The following is a 22203-nucleotide window of genomic DNA, read 5'->3' on the forward strand; positions in this document are numbered from 1 at the left end:
CCCTGTGTTCCAAATTACTTTAACCCAAACCTGATTGATCAGCTTCATTCTTATCTCTAAATATCAGGTTATATATATATATATATGAAAATTTATATGTATATGTGTATATATATATATCAGTCAGCCTCTCAAAATACAGAAATAATAATTACACTCTGGACTTAATGTGTCTGCTATAAAATCCTACAATCTAAGCCCCTGTTTAATTATAAGCATTTTCTAAAGTAGACCATGCCATTGTTGTTCCTTTTTTTTTCTGGCTGATTTTGACTCACCAAATGTCTCACATGTTCAATCATATCATCGCATGCCTCATGACTTTGTTCCTTTTTGTTGCAGTGCAACTTTCATTCATAACTATACACCATCATTCATCAATCTACTTCTCAGTCAGTGCATCCTCCAGCCACCTGAATTCATCAGGCCTCATGTATCGTGCCCAAAGTCCATAGTCCATCAACATTCTCGATTTTAGATAATTTCATTTTTCCCAAGAGAAAGAAAACCAATAAACACACCCTCGCCAAATAGGAAATCTAAACCTCCTCTTAACTTTTGTCCCTCTCCCCATTATCTACTTCTGCTGTTGCTGTGGTAGTGCTGATATTTTCCTTTTGAACATAGCCCATAGCATGCAATAGCAGTTTTCCTCCATACCCTGGACTTAAACACTTTTTTGTACACGAATCATACCTTTGAAGCAGTTCTTGCAAGAATTAATTTATAATTCTAGTGTTAATCAGTGGGACACTGACAATCACCTAATTACAATTACACCTAATGCAAACTCTGGTATATAGTTAAAAATAATATTTTTGTTTATTTTTCTGTTAATTCTAGTTAAACATAACATTTTAATATTCTTTCATCAATTATAAAATTATAGTTCAGTGGTACAATTCTTACTTGCCATGTGGGAGACCCAGGTTTGATTCCCAACCCAAGCACTCTAGAAAAAATTCAATAAATGGTGCTTCAAGGTAATGGGCTATTAACATGGAAAAAGAATGAAATGTTACCCCTATCACATAGCATACAAAAAAAGTGTGCAAGCACTATCTTCTAATGTATTCAGAGTTGTGCATAAATCACTGCAATCAATTCTAGTACATTTTTCACCCTGAAGAGGGTTCACTACGTTATATAGTCCCATGTTTCATCTGGCTTTCCCCCAGTGACAAACACAAACCTAAACTTTACCTTTCAACCACAACCACATCTACATATCATCACTGTTAGTAACACTTACATAATGTGCTCCCCTCACTACCCTCCCTTTCCAAACATTTACAATCAACTTTACTACATATTCTGCACAATTTAAGCATCAATTATATATTAGTTAGGGTTCTCTAGAGAAACAGAATCAACAGGAAACACTCGCAAATATAAAATTTATAAAAGTGTTTCATGTAACTGTGGGAATGCAGAGTCCAAAATCCACAGGGCAGGCTATGAAGCTGATGATTCTGATGGAGGGTCTGGATGAGCTCCACAGGAGAGGCTTGCCAGCTGAAGCAGGAAGAGAGATTGACTTTTCTGAATCTTCCTTAAAAGACTTCCAGTGATTAGATAGAGCATCACTCATTGCAGAAGACATTCCCCTTGGCTGATTACAAATGGAATCAGCTTTGGGTGCAGCTGATGTGATCATGATTTAATTCTATGAAATGTCCTCATCGCAACAGACAGGCCAGCACTTGCCCAACCAGACAAACAGGTACCACCACTTGGCCAAGTTGACACATAAACCTGACTATGTCAGTCCACCCCTTGTCAACTTGGCAGCTTACACCTTAAACCATACTCAATTTCTAAATAAAAAACAATAAAACACGCATTTTTTTCTTTCACCCAACAATGCTCAACTGTCCTGCATATAACTAGAAACACATTAAATCTCTCCAGAATAGGGTGCAAGTCCTTGGGTAATATTCATTCTTAAACTTGATATCTTACAATTTAAATAGTATAGCATGAACAAAACAGCATTACAGTCCTTATTTCTGTAACTGATCATGTGGTTGTAGTTCGTATTTATCACTACCTTCTTCCACTACCCATTCCATGTTCCCTTTACCCTCAGCAAGCACGACAGCTGGCCATGTTTCTTTGCCTGGTTTAGGTGACCCAAACCTTCATTTCTGAAGTTTCAGAAGCATTGCTAGTCCTGCCTGCACTGGGTTGTTGCAGTTTTCCATTTATTTTAATCACAGGGCATGGTAGTACTAAAAGACGCCCTAGGGGATCCCCTATATTCCAGGAAAATTCTTCTTTACCTCCATTGTGTAGCTGTAGTACTATTTACCCATGATAGTCAGGGTCAATCACCCCAGCCAGTAATGTAAGCCCCTTCTTGGCTTGTTGATCCAAGGGCATGAGTAGACCAAAGTGACCAGGTGGCAGCTTTAGATTCCAGTTCAACGGAATCATTGTTGTTTCTCCAGGTGTAAGCATTCCCATTTTTTGGAACTAAAACCAGTAGACCAGCAAAGCTCAGGGTTGCAGGGACAAAAAGCAAAACTTTTCCTAGTGGATCAGTACGGGTAATAGTGGGTGCTGCTACTCCCATTTCCACCCCTTGGTTCCTGGACCCATGGATCCTGGCTATGGGAGAAACAGCACCATACAGCAGATGCTGATTCAGAGCATACACAGCTCCCTGGAGAACATTACTCCAGCCCTTCAATGTATTGCCACCTAGTTGGCACTGTATTTGAGTTTTCAAAAGGCCATTCCACTTTTCTATCAATCCAGTTGCTTCTGGATGATGGGGAACATGGTAAGACCAGAGAATTCCATGAGCATGTGCCCATTCCCACACTTCATTTGCTGTGAAATGTGTTCCCTGATCAGAAGCAATGCTTTGTGGAATACCATGACAATGGATAAGGCATTCTGTAATCTCGCGGATGGTAGTTTTGGCAGAAGCATTGCGTGCGGGGAAAGCAAACTCACCTCCAGAATATGTGTCTATTCCAATTAGAACAAGTCCCTTCCATGAAGGGAGTGGTCCAATGTAATCAACTTGCCACCATGAAGCCAGCTTGTCACCTCGGGGAATGGTGCCATATCTGGGGCTAAGTGTGGGTCTTTGCTGCTGGCAGATTGGGCACTCAGCAGTGGCTGTAGCCAAGGCAGACTTGGTGAGTGGAAGTCATGTTGCTGAGCCCATGCATAACCTCCATTCCTACCACTATGACCACTTTGTTCATGAGCCCATTGGGAAATAACAGGAATTGCTGGGGGAAAAGGCTGACTGGAATCCACAGAATGGGTCATCTTCTCCACTTGATTATTAAAACCTTCCTCTGCTGAAGTCACCCTCTGGTGTGCATTCACATGGGACACAAATATCTTCATGTTTTTACCCCACTCAGAAAGTTTTATCCACATACTTCTTCCCCAGACCTCCTTGTCACCAATTTTCCAATTATGGTCTTTCCAAGTCCCTGAACATCCAGCCAAACCATTAGCAACAGCCCATGATTCAGTATACAAATGCACCTCTGGCCAGTTCTCCTTCCAAGCAAAATGAACAACCAGGGGCACTGCTCGAAGTTCTTCCCACTGGGAGGATTTCCCCTCACCACTGTCCTGCAAGGACACCCCAGAAAGGGGTTGTAGTGCTGCAGCTGTCACTTTCGAGTGATACCTGCATATCATTGTGAACCATCTGTAAACCAGGCCCGAGCTTTCTCTTCCTCAGTCAATTCACTGTTAGGAACTCCCCAAGAGGCCATAGCTCTGGTCTGGGAAAGAGAAGGTAATGGGGCATGAGTGGAGACCGTGGGTATTTGGGCCACTTCCTCATGTAACTTACTTGTGCCTTCAGGACCTGCTTTGGCCCTATCTCGTATATGCCATTTCCATTTTATGATGGAGTGCTGCTGTGCATGCCCAACTTTATGGCTTGGTGAGTCAGACAACACCCAGCTCATGATAGGCAGCTCAGGTCTCATGGTAACTTGGTGGCCCATGGTTAAGCATTCAGTCTCTACCAAGGCCCAGTAGCAGGCCAAAAGCTGTTTCTCAAAAAGAGAGTAGTTATCTTCAGCAGATGGTAGCTCTGCTTCAAAATCCTAAGGGTTGTGATTCTCCTATATGGGCCTGCCAAAGGCTTCAAACAGCATCTCTATTGGCCACTGACACTTCCGGCACCATTGGATCTGCTGGATCATACAGCCCAAGTGGCAGAGCAGCTTGTACTGCAACCAAGACCTATTGCAGAGCCTCCTCTTGTTCAGGTACCCACTCAAAATTAGCAGCTTTTCTGGTCACTCGATAAATGGGCCAGAGTAGCACACCCAAATGAGCAATACATTGTCACCAAAATCCAAAGAGACCAACTAGGCATTGTGTCTCTTTTCTGGTTGTAGGAGGAGCCAGATGCAGCAACTTATCCTTCACCTGAGAAAAGATATCTTGACATGCCCCACACCACTGGACACATAGAAATTTCACTGAGGTGGAAGTCCCCTGTACTTTTGTTGGATTTATCTCCCATCCTCTGACATGCAAATGCCTTACCAGTAAGTCTAGAATAGTTGCTACTCTTGCTCACTAGGTCCAATAAACATGATATCATCAATATAATGGACCAGTGTGATGTCTTGTGGGAGGGAGAAATGATCAAGGTCCCTGTGGACAAGATTATGACATAGGGCTGGAGAGTTGATATACCCCTGAGGTAAGACAGTGAAAGTATATTGCTGACCTTGCCAGCTGAAGGCAAACTGTTTCTGGTGGTCCTTACTAACAGCTATTGAGAAAAAAGCATTTGCCAAATCAATAGCTGAATACCAGGTACCAGGGGATGTATCGATTTGCTCAAGCAATGGTGCCACATCTGGAGCAGCAGCTGTAATTGGAGTCACCACTTGCATCAGTTTACAATACTCCACTGTCATTCTCCAAGACCCATCTGCTTTCTGCACAGGCCAAATAGGAGAGTTGAATGGGGATGTGGTGGGAATCACCACCCCTGCATCCTTCAAGTCCTGAAGAGTGGCAATAATCTCTGCAATTCCTCCAGAAATATGGTATTGCATCTGATTTACTATTTTGCTAGTTGGGAGCAGTTCTAGTGGCTTCCACTTGGCCTGTCCCACCATAATAGCCCTCACTGCATGAGAACCAATGTGGGGATTCTGCCATTTTCTCAGTATGTCTATTCCAATTATACATTCTGGAACTGGGGAAATAAGTACAGGATGGGTCTGGGAGCCCACTGGGCCCACTGTGAGATAGATCTGAGCTAAAACTTCGTTGATCATTTGGCCTCCACAAGCTCCCACTCTGACTGGTGGACAAGAGTGATATTTTGGGTCCCCTGGAATTAATGCCATCTATTATATTTCTAGGTACCCCATAATTTACTAGCTAATGCCACAAATTTCTGTCAGTCATATTATTTTTACTTCTGCTTTGACTTTGCTACTATAATAGCTACATCCACCCTGTCTTTGGCGATTAAGTGCTGCCACCTGGCTTCTGCCAGCTCAGGATCCAGTCATCCCCATTGCATTTAAGGATTCCAACTCAGTGACAGTAGTTCCTATAGTAATATCTGACCTACAGAGAAGAGAAACTACAGAGCTTTTCATGGATGATGGCACTAGTCTCTCAAATTGATTTCTCACTGCTCTGGTAAACGGTGCATCCTCTGGACATTCCTGGGGTGTGAGAGCAGGCTTTGCATGCTAAATCCATTCTAACATTCCAATCTCCCTAAGCCTCTGGATCCCCTCATCTACATTATACAAGGACAGTTCTGGCATTTCAACCTCCAGTAATGTCAGTCACCTTTTGATCGATGTTTCAGCCAACCATCAAAAAAAACTGTTAATGCCTTTTCTACCCCCTCGAGCTATAACATTAAATGCAAAAATCTCTGCTTAGTGGGCCCATATCAATAAATTCAGCCTGATCCAGCCTTATATTCCTCCCAACATTATCCCACACCCTTGAAATTCATTCCCACACATATTCCCCTGATTTCTGTCTATATAAATTGGAAAACTCACACAGTTCTTTTGGAGTATAATGTACCTGCTCATGTGTGATACTTTGCACCTCACCTTTAGGGGCCTGTTGGGACTTTAGTTTAGTTATAGGTCTGGAAGAAATGAGGGGTGGTGGGGGTGGGTCATGAAAAGAATTAGAAATATCTTCCAAGTCATCTCCTTCAGGGCCTTCATTTTCAGTTTCATCTGGTGAAACAGGATTAATCACTCTTGGGCTAATCCCTTCAGGTGGAGGTTGGGTGGTCAAATTCTCAAGGCAGACTGGAGGTGGGGTGGCTATGTCCTCAAGGCAGACTATTACAGAGTTATCTAAAGAAGACTCAGCATGACCTAGGGCTTCAACCTCACCCCTGCCATCATCATCCATCCATTTGTCCCCATCCCATTTTTCAGGGTCCCACTCCTTTCCAATCAATGTCCTCATTTTAATGGCAGACACCATGCAACATTGAGATTTAAGTTTACGTTGTAAAGTTGCTACTCTAACAATAAGATTTGGAGTGTGACTTTCAGAGATCTTAAATCTACAGCTAGAGGAAATAAGATTTTCCTTCAGGATACTCATAGAAACTTCTACATCTGTCAGATGGTGCTTAAGCTTCTCATTTGAACCCTTAAGCCCATCCCTTTCACTCCTTAATGTATCCAGCATATCTAACAACAATCAGCCAACATCTCTATGCCTCTTATTTCCACAAAACTCCATAAAGTTGTCAAAAACATTGTCCCCCAGAGCCTGGCTTTGTACAAGCAAAGCATTAGGAGAATCAAATGGTGATATTTTGACTATTTATTTTGCCAACCCACTCCATGGGTTGGGAGTGTCATTCTGATTATGGGAATTAGAGTCCTTAGTGCCTTTGAGTCCAGTCAGAGTAGAAAATCATTCATAAAAAACCATTTTTAAGATTCTGTTTCTTAAAACCACTCCTGGTACCAAGTTGTATTAGTTAAGGTTCTCTAGAGAAACAGAATCAACAGGAAGCACTCGCAAATATAAAATTTATAAAAGTGTCTCATGTAACCATGGAATGCAGAGTCCAAAATCTGCAGGGCAGGCTGTGAGGCTGACAATTCCAGTGGAGGGTCTGGATGAACTCCAAAGGGGAGGCTCACCAGCTGAAGTAGGAAGAGAGCCTGTCTCTTCTGAATCCTCCTTAAAAGGCTTCCAGTGATTAGATTAAGCATCACTCATTGCAGAAGACACTCCCTTTTGGCTGATTACAAATGGAATCAGCTTTGGGTGCAACTGACATGATCATGATTTAATTCTATGAAATGCCTTATCACAACAGACAAGCCAGCACTTGCCCAACCAGACAAACAGGTACCACCACTTGGCCAGTTGTCACATGAACCTGACCATGACACACTGGAAGTTGTTTGACCAGCTGTCTCTCTGATTTCATCTTCTTTGTCAAATCTTAGTCTTTTGACCTCAAGGCCCTCAGCTTCCACAGCATCTTCAGCTCAATGTTTGTTTTTTTTAGGGCTCACTCGGGAAATTTCTCTTCCAGATGTCTGGAAGTCACTGTGATTTCTGTCCTCATTTTGCTGCAGATTTGACTCTTTGCTGTCTTGCTCTCAGGTAAACCATTCATTGTCATTGGGACTGACAAAGAAACCTTTAGTCCATTAAGTGGCCTGGGTGTTCCAGGCCCATTTATATTAGACCTCTCAGTGTAACTTGATGAATTTCCAGGAAACATGACACCATTCATTTGATTCAAACTACTGGAATTGTTTTTCTCTAAAGAAGGATTAAATACAACTAACAACCATCACATTCTTTTCTGCTCCTCTGAGAAATTTGTCTCTTCCTGTATAGTTTCTCCTTCGATCCGTCAGCAATTCACATAGCTGCTGAATAGTAAAAGGTATACCATTAAATCCAGTGACAATTTTCAGTATTCTTTCTTTCATTTCATCAAAGGGAATATATTCAACATTAGGGTTGGGAGGACCTCTTGGTTCAGGAGCTGAAGTTCTGAAATCATCCATCACTTTCACCAGTTTGAAAATAAAATGTCCTTTAAATTGGGACTGAATCATTGTTTCTCCAGTCTTGGCTACATGACAAAGAGACCGATCCAGAATAGGACACAGTTCCTTTTTCCCCCTCTTCTCAAAATCTTTCAGTGCCTCCTGCAGCCTCTGGATGTCTATGGCTTCTTGGAGTTCCTTGCAGCCTCCACCTCCTCTGTGGGTCTCATGGGGACTGGAATGCCTCACCCCACCCCACCCCTGATGCCCTCCTCCTCCTTCACACACACTTACAGCACACAGGTGACTGGGGTGGAGGGGTGGGGTCTGGCACCGAAGGGAGCCAGGGGAAGCAAGCAAGAAAGCAAGACCGAGGGATACAGACTGTGCAACAGGACTAGATACAAAAACTCAAAAATGGACAGCACAATAATACCAAATTGTAAAGTAATCATGTTAAAACACTGAATGAAGCTGCATCTGAGCTATAGGTTTTTGTTTTGTTTTTGTTTTGTTTTGCTTTGTTTGTTTTTTTTGTTTTTGTCTGTCTGGTTGTTTGTCTTTTTTTTTTTACTTTTATTATTACTTTCATTTTTTTCTCTATATTAACATTCTATATCTTTTTCTGTTGTGTTGCTGGTTCTTCTAAACCAATGCAAATGTATTAAGAAACGATGATCATGCATCTATGTGATGATGTTAGGAATTACTGATTGCATATGTAGAATGGTATGATTTCTAAATGTTGGGTTAATTTCTTTTTTTTCCATTAATTAATAAAAAAAAAAGAATCAAGGCTATCATCACACAGCAGAGACTCACCGTGGGCCCCTGGGCTGTGCGGAGTAGAGATTCTTTACAGCTTCTCAGCCAGCAACTGGATAAAATAAATTTCTGTCTTCATTTGCCCCTGCACCTTGGGGGTCACTTGGTTAGTGGGTAGAGATAAAATTAGGTCTGTATATCCTCAAAAGTCATGGCCTTTTCTGGACTCCTCACTGCTTTGCAATCAGAGCAACCCCTGTCTTTACAGCTAGAGCTGTGTCTGCCAAGTAGAAAGACATGCAGCCCGCCGGCTAAGGCGTTCTTTCTCTCCAAAGGGGCGAAGGCATGGTGGCAAATCCGTAGTCTTCCTCTAGTCTCCATAAGACATCCTCCTTTTCATAATATGTCCTGTTCAAACAGGTCACAAGTTAACCTGTTAACTACCAGCCATTTTTTCCTCACACTTCTCATTGCAGTGGAACTTGAAGCTTTTCAGATTCCTCAGACACGCATTTTCTACCCTCTCCTTCCTGCTACAGATTAATATCTCATCTACTATTCTGTTCCTATATGTTTTTCTATTCTTTATAACATTTTTATTGTATACTATAATATATATACAAAAGAGAGAAATTAAAAAGCAATAGTTTTCAGAGCATTCTTCAACAAGTAGTCACAGGACAGATCCCAGAGTCTGACATGGGCTACCATACGATCCTCTCAGATTTTCCTTCCAGCTGCTCCAGAATATAGGAGGCTACAGGGCTTAAATTTTTTTTAATTATCACAGTTGACTTTTTTCCTTTTTGTGTGTGAAAAATAACATATATACAAAAAGGAATAAATTTCAAAGCACAGCACCATAATTAGTTGTAGAACAGATTTCAGAGTTTGACATGCATTACAATTCCACAGTTTTAGGTTTTTGCTTCTAGCAGCTCTAAGATACTGGAGACTAAAAGAGATATCAGTTCAATGATTCAGCATTCATATCCATTTGTTAAATCCTATCTTCTCTGTAGAACCCCACCATCACATTTGATCTTTCCATCCCTCTCTTTAGGGATGTTTGGGCTATGGTCATTCTAACTTTTTCATTTTGGAAGGGTCTCTCACTAATATGGTATAGGGAGATGGAACTAGCTGATGTTCTGGAGAGGCTAGGCCCTCTAGGTTTCAGGACTTACTTGTCCAGGAACCCTTTTCCTTTATTTTTAATTTTTAAGTTACTGTTTTCCTCATACTACAAAAGCAGTATCCATTCAGTGTAGGAAAAAGAATCACCTTGAAATACACATAAGCAAGCAACAACAAAAATAAAATAAAAGCCCCATCACCTCAAATGAACTGATTTTAATTTTTGGTGTTTATCTTTCAGGAAGAACAATTTTATTCACATATGTGTGTGTTTGTGTATGACAAAATAGATTAACTTATTCATATTGATTTTTAGTATTTTTTTCACAAATTAATATTTTGTAAACTTTGCTACTAAAGTTTCATTGTTAAAAAACTAATAGACTTTATTTCTTAGAACAGTTGTAGATTTGCACAGAAGCTGAGCAGACAGTACAGTCTCCAGATACACACAGCACAAAGCTTCCCCTATTATTAACTTTTTACATTAGAATGCTACATTTGTTATATTTAAGGAAACAATATTGATACATTATTATTAAGTAAGGAACATACTTGGTTCAGATTGCCTCAGTTTTTATCTAATGTCCTTTTCCTTCCCCAGGATCCCAGCCAGGATATGATTTTGCATTTAGTGGTAATCTCCCCTTAGGTGCCTCCTGGCTGAGCTTCTCAGATTTGAGCGCTGTTTCAGTTGGCTCCTGGCGTTTAAACTACATACCACATTTGTTTGCCTGTTTGTTTTTTAGTACTTCCTTACTTCCGGCCACTACAATATATTCCAGCTCATATAGTGTAATTCTTACCCAAGTCTTAGAGTTAGCCATTTCTCCAAGGAGCCCTGGTTCCTTTTATTAGAGAATGGTGTTGGAAACCAAGATTTAGCCGCTTGTGCGCTCATTGCTACTGGAGTGCTCGTTCTTCCAAACATCTTCTTCCTTTGGTAACTTCAGTCCCATCCCATCTGCCTCTGACTGGCCCCTCAGGATTGGTGGTGAGAAACAGAGTTCAATTCAGTGTAGAGCTGACCAGGCCACAGGGGCGGCCTTAGGGGAGAACGGACACCCTGTCTCCCCACCAGAAGCCAGATGACTAACAACCTGTGTGGTGGAGTCCTGCATTAGGATGAGGTTGGAATTAGATGACTTCTAAAGTTCTAAGGTCCTTCAGTTCTAAGATTTTGTGCTTTCAAGTGATGTTTTGAAAGATTGCTTTGGGTGTAATGATGTCTCTTTCTGCCACTGTTGACAGTGAGTCTGGTGAGTCATCTCTGCACCCACAGTGCCTGGCATACTTCATTTTTCATGGTAGATGCTTAATAAATGTTTTGCTGAAATGTAAAAAAAAGAGAGTAAGACCAAGAGAGTGAGCACCTCCCAGAGCCACTACCACCAGCGCTCAGGGAAGTGCCTGAAACTGGAGAGCTGTGTTCCAGTAGCCATGTTTCTTGAGGATGATTGAATAATGATAAAGCTTTCACAATGTGACTGTGTGATTGTGAAAACCTTTTGTCTGATGCTCCTTTTATCTACAGTATGGACAGATGAGTAAAAAATATGGATAAGAAATAAAAAATAATAGGGGGAACAAATGTTAAAATAAATTGAGTAGATTGAAATTCTAGTGGTCATTGAGAGGGAGGGATAAGGGGTATGGTATGGTATGTATGAGTTTTTTCTTTTTCTTTTCTCTTTCTTTTGCTGGAGAGATGCAAATGTTCAAAAAATGATCATGGTGATGAATACACAACTATGTGATGATAATGTGAGCCATTGATTGCAGCTATGTATAGAATGTTTGCCAAGAACGTTTGCATGTTTGTTTGTTAAGGTTTATAATAAAAATGTTTTTTTTATTTTTTATTTTGACTCTTTTTAAAGTCAGCAGGAGTGATGTTAATTGGGGTTTAGCAGACCATGGCAATTAGCACTATCTAGCTGAAGCTTGGATAAAAGTAGCCTCTGGAATATCCTCTTGACTCATTTGATCTCTGTTGGCCACTGATGCCTTATTTTATTACACTTCTTTTCCCTCTTTTGGTTTGGAAGGTCTTCTCCCACTTTTGATTTGGTTTGGTTTAGTTTGTCAATTCCACGGTGTCAGGCCCAGACTCATCCCCAGGAGCCATGCCCCATGTTGTCAAGGAAATTTTCACCCCTGAATGTCATGTCCCACATAGCAGGGAGGGTAAGGATTCTCCTTGCAGAGCTGAGCTTGGAGATAGAGTGAGAGAGGCTGCATCTGAGCAACACAGAAGCTTCCTGGAAGCAACTCTTAGGCTTCGTTTTTCATAGTCTTAGCTTCTCCCTTATAGAAAAATGTTTCATAAGGGCAAGCCTCAAAATCTAGGGCTTAGCCTCTTTTCTTGAGAGTCCCCAGTAGTTGAAAGGGTACCTGGAGTTTCCCAGATGGGAAAGTTTAATAGTTCCATATATATATATATTACCCTCCCCTTCAAACCATCAAGGGACTCTACCAAGTATTTGATATTTTGATGCTGTTATGAATGGTATGTGTTGTAGTTTGCTAGCTGCCAGAATGTGATACACCAGAAAAGAACAGATTTTTAAAAGGAGGGATTTAATAAGTTGCAAGTTTATAGTCCTAAGCCCATGAAACTGTCCCAATTAAAGCAAGGCTATAAAAATTTCCAATCTAAGTTATCAGGAAAAGATACCTTTGTTTAAGGAGACTGGTAAAGTTCAAGGTTTCTCTCTCAACAAGAAAGGCATATGGTGAACAATAGCTCTCTCTCCAGGCTTCTTGTTTCATGAAACTCTCTCAGGGGCCTTTTCCTTCTTCATCTCCAAAGCTCTCTGGCTGCAAGGGCTCTGTAGGTCTTTCCAAAATTATTCCTTCTTAAAAGGCTGCAGTAAGCAACCCCACCTTAAATGGGTGGAGACATAGCTCTATGGAAATCATCTAATAAAAAGTTACCACCCACAGTTGGGTGATTCACATCCCCATGGATAATTTACAAATTCCCACCCAGCGATACTGAATGAGAATTAAAGGAGATGGTTTTTCTGGGGTCCACCACAGATTCAAACTGGCATAGTATGTTTTTCTAGAATTTTGATTTCCAATTGTTTATTGCTAGTATACATAAATATAATTGATTTTTGAATATTGGCCTTGAATCCTACTACCTAGCTAAGCTTATTTATTTGATCTAGTAGCTTTTCTATAGATTCCTTGGGATTTTCTACCCTAACAATTATGGTGTCTATAAAGACAGCTTTACTGCTTCCTTTCCAATGCAGATGCCCTTATTTGTCTTGTCTTCTTGCACTAGCTGGAAACTTCAGTGAAATTTTGAAGTGGTGAGAGCAGGCATCATTGCCTTGTTCATGATTTTATGGTAAAGTAATTAACTATGATGTTAACTGTAAGTTTTTCATAAATTCCCTTTATCAGGTTGAGGATGTTCCAATATATTTCTAGTTTGTTGGGATATTTTTTATCAGAAATGGATATTGAATTTTATAAAATGCTTTTTCTGCATTGATTGAGATGGCTCTATGTTTCTTCTTTTTTTAGTCTGTTAATATGGTAAATTACATCGATTTTTTGATGTTAAACCAACCTTGTAATAATGGGATAAAGGCCACTTGGTCGTGTGTTTTATTATTTTATATGACATTGCATTTGATGTGCTAAAATTTTGTTGAAAATTTCTGCATCTGTGACTTGGGGATTGTCATGGTCAGGTTCATCTGTCAACTTGGCCAGGTGATGGTGCCCAGTTTTCTGATTGGGCAAGTACTGGCCTGTCTGTTGCTATGAGGACATTTCATGGACATAAATCATGACCATGTTGGCTGCATCTACAGCTGATTTCATTTGCAATCAGCTATGGGAAGTGTCTTCTGCAAAAAGTGATGCTTAATCTAATCACTAGAAGGCTTTTAAGGAGGATTCAGAAGAGACAATCACTCTTCCTGCTTCAGCCAGCCAGCCTCTCCTGAGAGTTCATTGAGGACCTTCATTGGAGCTGCCAGGTCACAGCCTGCCCTACAGACCTTGAACTCTACATCTCCATGGTTAAGTGAGACACTTTTATAAATTTCATATTTACAGATATCTTCCTCTGATTCTGTCTCTCTACAGAACCCTAGCTAATACAGGGATATTGGCCTATAATTTTATTTCCCTGTGATGTTTTTGTCTGGTTTTGTTATCAGAGCAACATTGGCCTCAAAGAATGAGTTGGGATATATTCACTCTCCAATTTTCTGAAGAGTTTGTGTAGAATTGTTATTATTTCTTCCTTAACTATTCCATATAATTTGCCAGTGAAGCATTCTGGGCCTGGATTTTTCTTTTTGGAAAGGTGTTTAACTACAAAATCAGTTTCTATAATAAATATAGGCTACTCAGGTTGTCTGTTTCTTCTGGAGTGAGCTTTGGTATTTGTGCCTTTTAAGGAATTGATTCTTTCAATATCTGTAGATATGGGTAGTCATGTTACCTATATCATTCCTGATATTGGAAAATTGGGTCTTCACTTTTTTTTCCTGATCAGTCTAGCTAGAGGTTTACCATTGTCTTGAATTCTCAAAAAACTAACTTTTGATTTCATTCATTTTCCCTGTTCTTTTTCTGTTTTCTATTTCATTGATTTTCCCTTTGATCTTTATTCTTTTCCATCCTTCTGCTTATTTTAAATTTCTTTAGCAGCTCTTACTGTACTTTCTTAAGGTAGAAACTGAGTTCAATTTTTGAGACCTTTCTTATATAGTCATTCAGGACTATACATTTAATCTAATTAATGCTTTAACTGTGTGTCAGGAGTCCCCAAGATCAGGATCAGGCTTGATGACTCAATTGAAAGGATTCACAGGACTCAGAAGTTCTTATACTCAAGCTTACAATTTATTCCAGTAAAAAGATACAGATTAAAATCAGCAAAGGGAAAAAGCACAGGAGGTGATATCTAGGGGAAACCAGGTACAGTTTTCTAGGTGTCCCCGCCCAGTGGAGTCATATGGGATATACCTAATTCCCATAATGATGTGTGATAATATGTGCAATGTGTTGCTTCCTGGGGAAGCTCACCTGATTGAACCTTTGTGTCCAGGGACTTTATTGGGGATCAGTCATGCAGACATGTAGCACCTGCTTAACTGGCCTCAGTTACTCAGTCTTCATCAAGTAAAAGCAGGTGTTCACCATAAATCCCATTGTTAGCATAAACCATCAAACTGGCACAGCATGGCACAAAACCTCATGCATAAAGAAACACCCTAATCAGACAGAACAATCCAAGAGCTCAGTGCTTAGTTCTTACGCACTGGCCAAGGGCCAGTTCTGAAAACAGGCCTTTCTTGGGAATATGCAGGGTTTAAGTAACTCAATTTTGTTGAGTTAACCTTTTCCTGCACAAGATGCCTTCCACAAATTTGGATATGATGTATATTCATTTTCATTCACTTCAAGATACTTTTTAATATCTTTTTTATGTCTTCTTGGACATGTGGGTTATTTAGAAGTGTATTATTTAGCTTCCAGATATTTGGGGGATTTTAAGAATATTTTCTGTTATTGATTTTAATTCTATTGTGATCAGAGAATATTTTATATGTCTTGAATTCCATTAAATTCACTGAGACTTGCTTTATGGGCTAGATTATTGCCTACTTTGGTAGATATTCTGTGTGCTTTAAAATAATGTATATTCTTTTGTTGGAAGGAATTTTCTATAAATGACAGGGCAAATTGGTTGATAGTGTTATTCAAGTCAATTTTCATACTGACTTAACTTTTCCATTGCTGCTGCAAATGGGATCTTCTCTTTATGGATTTTAAGTAATAATTCTTTGATATACAAAGGCTATACATTTTCTTATTGTGATAACATATATAAAACAACTCAAAATTTTCTATTTTAAGTGTACATTTCAATAGTATTAATTCCATTCACAATACTGTGCTACCATTACCACCATCTATTACCAAGCCTCTTTTATGACCTCAAATGGAAACTCTGTACCTATTAAGCAATAATTCTCTTTCTCCCCTACCCCTGGGCCCTGGTAGCCTCTAATCTACTTTCTGTCTCTGAATTTGCCTCTTCTAGTTATTTCATAAAAGTGGAATCATACAATATTTGTCTTTTTTTGTGTTTGGCTTATTTCACTCAACATGATAATTCCAAGATTCATCCATGATGTAGTATGTATCAAAATGTCATTCCTTTTTATGGCTGAATAATATTCCATTGTATGTATAATGCCATATTTTGTTTACCCATTCATCTGTTGATGGACACTTGGGTTGTTTCTACCTTTATACAACTGTGAATATGCTGCTATGAACATTGGTATACAAATATCTATTGATATCTCTGCTTTCAATTCTTTGGAGGTATATACCTACAACTGGAATTGCTGGGTTATGTGGTAATTCTATGTTCAACTTTTTGAGGAGTTACCAAACCTTTTTTCACAGTGGCTGAACCATTTCACATTCCTACCAGCACCATACAAGGGTTCTAATTTGTCTTCATCCTTGACAACACTTAATTATTTTCTGTTTTGTTAGTAATGGTCATTTTAGTGGATGTGAAGTGGCATCTTATTGTGGTTTTGATTTCCATTTCCCTGATTATTAAAGATATTGAACATCTTTTAGTGTGCTTATTGCCCAGTTGTATATCTTATTTGGGGAAGCATCTATCCAAGTCTTTTGCCCACTCTTAAAGTGAATTGTTTGCCTTTCTGTTGTTGGATTTTAAGAATTCTTTACATATTCTGGATATTATCAGGTATATGACTTCTGTGTTAGTTAGATTCAGTTGTCAACTTGGCCAGGTGAGCATACCTAGTTCTGTTGCTGCGGACACAAGCCAATGGTACGTGAATCTCATCTGTTGCTAATTACATCTGCAGTCGGCTAGGAGGCGTGTCTGCTGCAATGAGTGACATTCGACTTAATTGGCTGGTGCTTAAATGAGAGATTGCAATGTAGCACCGCTAAGCAGCTCGGCATTCCTCATCTCAGCACCAGCAGCTCAGCCCAGGCCTTTGGAGATGCAGAAAGAAGTCACCCCGGGGAAAGTTGTTGGAACCCAGGGGCCTGGAGAGAAGACCAGCAGAGACCATCCTGTGCCTTCCCACATAAGAAAGAACCTCAGTGGAAAGTTAGCTGCCTTTCCTCTGAAGAACCAACAAAATAAATCCCCTTTTATTAAAAGCCAATCTGTCTCTGGTGTGTTGCATTCCGGCAGCTAGCAAACTAGAACAACTTCCAAATATTTTTTTCCACTCTGTGGGTAATTTTTTCACTTTCTTGATAGTGTCCTTTGACATGCAATGCTTTCAAGTTTGAAGATGTACAATTCATGTATGCTTTGTTTTATTGCTCATGCTTTTGGTGCTATATCTAATAAATCATTGGAAAATCTAAGGTCAGGAAGATTTTCCCCTATCTTTTCTTCTAAGAGTTTTATGTCACTAGCTCTTATATTTAGATAGGTAGATTTATTTTTAAGAGCTGGACTAGCTTTAATTTTGGAAATAGTCTGGTGACCGATGAAGAAAGTCTCTTTTCAAAGTATAGTTAACTTGGGGGAAGTCAAGATCCAAAAGTCTCCAGAATGTCCCCAGAATATCTACAAGTGCATTGTGAGACATTCATGTGGTGATGTTCAATAGGTATGGATAAATGAGTGTCCTGATTCATGACATTCTAAGCCTTAGTTTCTCATTGAAGACCTTTCTTATAGCAATTCAGTTAGTCAGTAGTATTATATACTTTTGTAGCTTTGCAGATTTTGTCTACTTGCTATACCAGTTACAGAGAGTATTGATGTCTCCAAGTATAAATGTGGATTCATGCATTATTCCTTTAGATTCTATCAGATTTTGCTTCATGTATGTTGAAGCTCTGTAGTTAGTTGCATGGACATTTAGGATAGCTATGTCTTCTTGGAGAATTGACCCTTTTATCATTATGCAATATCTCTCTTCGTTGTGATGATTTTCCTTATTCTGAAGTCTACTTTGTCTAAAATTAATATAGCCACTCCACAATTTTTTATTAGTATTATCATTGTGTGTGTGCGTGTGTGCGTGTGTTTAACAGGTAAGCATTTCTCAGGCAAGGAGAGGTATGCACAAGAAATATAGCTTTTTCTATAATTTCTATTTAGTGCCCCCATCTATTGACTGGCAGAGATAATATCAGTCAATTCATGTTTCAGGATCCTCCTGTGTTACAAATCAGTTCTGCAAGTTTGGATGGTACCAAGGCTTGGGGAGGGGGTCACTATTCACACAAGCATCTGTAAGCATACCTCATTCTCCTTTGGTCCTGTCCTTGGACCACGCAGACTTGTTCTTCATCTTGAACTACATGCCTCACTCTCCACTGCTGCCAGTTCCCAGCTGCATGAAAGCATCTTCTGAGCCTTCCCATGCTATGCTGGGACGTGAGAGAACTCTGGACAGTGGTCTTGGGCCCATCCTTCCTGAGTTCCATCCCCTCACCTCTCTCTTTTTCTCTCTTGCCCATTGGAGTCAAAATGCTCTGGGGTAGGGGGTGAATTCAGTTTTTTATTTTTTAGTGAATTTTTATTGTGATATTATTTACAACCTATAGAAAAATTGCAAGATTAGAACAAGGCTTTCCTACATACCCTTTACTTAGATTCACAAATTCATTCTCTCTATTTCAATGTGTATATGTGTATGTGGTGTTTGTATGTATTCTTTTGTTTTCCTGAATCATTTGAAACTCAACAAAAAATAAAGTAAATAAATGAAATAAAAATTTGTTTTTGTCAAGATCAACAAAATTAAGAAATCTTTACTTCAACTGACCAATAAATGAGTGATAGAGAGAAAAAATAATTTATCAAAATCAGGAATAAAAGAGGGGACACCCTATTAACCTTACAGAAATTAAGACGATTATGTGAGAATATTTTGAACAACTTTATACCAATAAACTTAACAATGTACATGTCTTGAGCACAAATTGCAGAAATTGATTCAAGAAGAAACAGAACTCATTTTTATGTATATACTCAAGAGAAGTGAAAACATATATTTACACAAAAACTTGTGCACAAATGTTTATAGCAATATTATTCATAATAGCCAAAAAGTTGAAACAACCCAAATGCTTGTCAACTAATGAATGGATAAATAAAAGTTGTATGTCCATATAATAGAATATTATTCCATTATAAAAATAAAGTCCTGATGCTAAATGAAAGAAGCTAGCTACAAAAGATCATATATTGTGTGATTCTACTTATATGAAATGTTTATAACAGGTGAATTGATAGACAGAAAATAGATTGCCTTGGGCTGGGGAGGAAGGATGGGGAAATAAGGGGGTGATGGCTAAAGGTTTCTTTTTGGAGTGATGAAAATATTTTAAAATTTATGGTGGTGATGATTGCACAGCTCTGTGACTCTACTGGAAGATATTTAGTTGTGCACTTTAAAGGGATGAATTTTATGGTATGTGTGATGGTTAGATTCTGATATCAACTTGGCTAAGTGATGATGCCCAGTTGTCTGGTCAGGCAAGCACTGGCCTGACCATTGCTGCAAGGATATTTCATGGCTGGTTGATAACTGGAAGGCTGATATATTAAATCATTAGTCACAGATTGCATCTGTGGCTAGTTACATCTGTGATCAACTAAGGTATGCCTCCCACCAATGAGATAATCCAATCAGCCAAAGACTTTAAGAAAGAAGACTTTTCCACTGCTTCTTCAGCCAGTGAGACTCTTCTGTGGAGTTTGTCCTGACCTTCCATCAGAGTTGCCAACACCACAGCCTTCCCTATCGATTTTGGACTCTTTCATTCCCACAGTTACAGGAGACAACTTTACAAATTTCATATTTTACCAATATCACCTGTTGGTTCTGTTTCTCTAGAGAACCCTGACTAAAACAGTACATTAATTATATCTCAGTAAATATATTGCAATTTTTTAAAAGAAAGAGAAAGAAAAAGACTGAACCGATGTATCACCAGTAAAGAGATTGAAGTAGTAATTAAAATATTCCCCACAAAATAATCCTAGGCCCAGATGGCATCACTGGTAAATTCTATCCTATATTTTAAGGAAGAAATCATATCATTCCTTCACAAACTCTTTCAGAAAACAGAGGAGGAGGGGACACTTCCCAACTCATTCTATGATATCAGTATTATGGCAATACCAAAACAGTAAAGATATCACAATAAAAGAAGATTACAGACCAATATCCCATGAACATAAATGCAAAAATTCTTAAGAAAATATTAGCAAACTTATTCCAGCAACATGTCAAAAGAATTATAGGATTATACACCATGGCCAAGTGCAATCTATCCCAGGAATGCGGGGTTGGTTAACATCCAAAAACCAATTAATGTAGTACACTTATTCATAGTATAAAAGTAAAAAAAGAAAACATGAGCTCAAAGTTGCTATAAAAAAAGGCTTTTGACAAATCAATCAGCCATTCATAGAATAAAAATCCTCAACAAACAAGGATAGAAAGGAACTTCCTCAACCTGATGTAAGATTTCTGTGAAAAACTTGCAGATAACATCATGTTTAATGAGGAAAGACTGAATGCATTTCCCCTAGCATCAGGGACAAAACACTGATGTTTTACTATTTCTATTTACACTTTTACTATTTCATTATGAATGGTGAATGGAGGTTCTGGTCATTTCATAAAGTAAGAAAAAGGCACCCAGCAAGCTTTTTTTTTTTAGAGGGGAGGGTTTTTTTTTTCATCTGCTCCCATTGGCATTTCTAGGTTGAGGATTTTTGCATCTATGTTCAAAGATGCAAAGAGATATTGGCTGTAATTTTCCTGTAATATATTTATCTGGCTTTAGTATTAGGGTGAAATTTACCTCATAGGATGAGTAAGAGAATTTTACCTTCTCTTCCATAATTTGGAAGAGTTTGAGCAGGTTTGCTGTTAATTCTTCTTAGAATGTTAAAACTCATCTGTGAAGACATCTGGTTCTAAGCTCTTTCTTGTTGGGGGCTTTTGATTACTGATACAATCTCCATATTAGTTATTGGTTTGTTGAGATCTTCTATTTCTTCTTGAGTCAGTGTTGGTACTTTGTGTCTCTAGTAATTTGTCCATTTCATTTAAGTTATCTAATTCATTGGTGTAGAGTTGTTAATATCCACTTATAATCCTTTTTATTTTTGTGGATCTCTAGTAATGTCCCACCATTCATTTCACTTTTTTAAGTTGTTTTGTTTACATACCACGCAATTCATCCAAAGTGTACAGTCAGTGGTTCTTGGTATAATCACATAGTCATGCATTCACACCACAATCAATTTAAGAACATTCACCAGGAAAAAAACCCATATCCCTTATACCCCTTATTATTCACTTTTAGCTTTGGTATCGAACTTTTGTCATAATTGATGAAAAAGTATTGCAATGTTACTGTTAACTATAGTCCTTAGTTTGCATTAATTGTATTTTTCCCATATTATCCTATTATTTTTTACTTTTTTTTTGGGTGCATAGTCCAAGAATTGAACTGGGTCTCCTGCATGAAAGGTGAGCATTCTACCACTGAACCACCCGTGCACTCCTTGTTATTTTTTATTGATATATATTATATATTCACATATCATATAATCACCCAAAGTGTACAATTAATGGTTCACAGTATCATTATAAAGCTGTGTATTTATAAACATAATTGATATTTTCCCTTTTTTTCTGAAAAAATAACATATATACAGAAAAGCAACAAATTACAAAACACACCACAACAATTTAGTTGTAGAGTAGATTTCAGAGTTTTATATGGGTTACAATTCCACAATTTTTGGTTTTTATTACTAGCTGCTCTAAGATACTGAAGACTAAAAGAAATATCAATATAATGATTCAGGGCAGTGCGATGGTGGCTCAGTGGCAGAATTCTCACCTGCCATGCAGGAGACCTGGGTTCATTTCCTGGTGTCTGCCTGTTCTAGTTTGCTAGCTGCCAGAATGCAACACACCAGAGATGGATTGGCTTTTAATAAAAGGGGATTTATTTTGTTAGTTCTTCAGAGGAAAGGCAGCTAACTTTCCACTGAGGTTCTTTCTTATGTGGAAGACACAGGATGGTCTCTGCTAGTCTTCTTTCCAGGCCCCTGGGTTCCAACATCTTTCCCCGGAGTGACTTCTTTCTGCATCTCTAAAGGCCTGGGCTGAGCTGTGAGTGCTGAGATGAGGAATGCCGAACTGCTTAGGCTGTGCAACCTTGCACTCTCTCATTTAAGCACCAGCCAATTAAGTCAAACGTCACT

At 38.9% G+C, this 22203-nt stretch overlaps 1 pseudogene; it reads right to left on the reverse strand.

The window, feature by feature from the left end:
- Positions 1 to 18395, reverse strand: part of LOC143672078 (serine/threonine-protein phosphatase 4 regulatory subunit 2-like) — a 66784-nt pseudogene extending 48389 nt beyond the window's left edge.
- Between the last annotated feature and the right edge of the window lie 3808 nt (positions 18396 to 22203).

The sequence above is a fragment of the Tamandua tetradactyla genome, chromosome X, assembly GCF_023851605.1.
Source record: "Tamandua tetradactyla isolate mTamTet1 chromosome X, mTamTet1.pri, whole genome shotgun sequence".
Classification (NCBI taxonomy): Eukaryota; Metazoa; Chordata; class Mammalia; order Pilosa; family Myrmecophagidae; genus Tamandua; species Tamandua tetradactyla.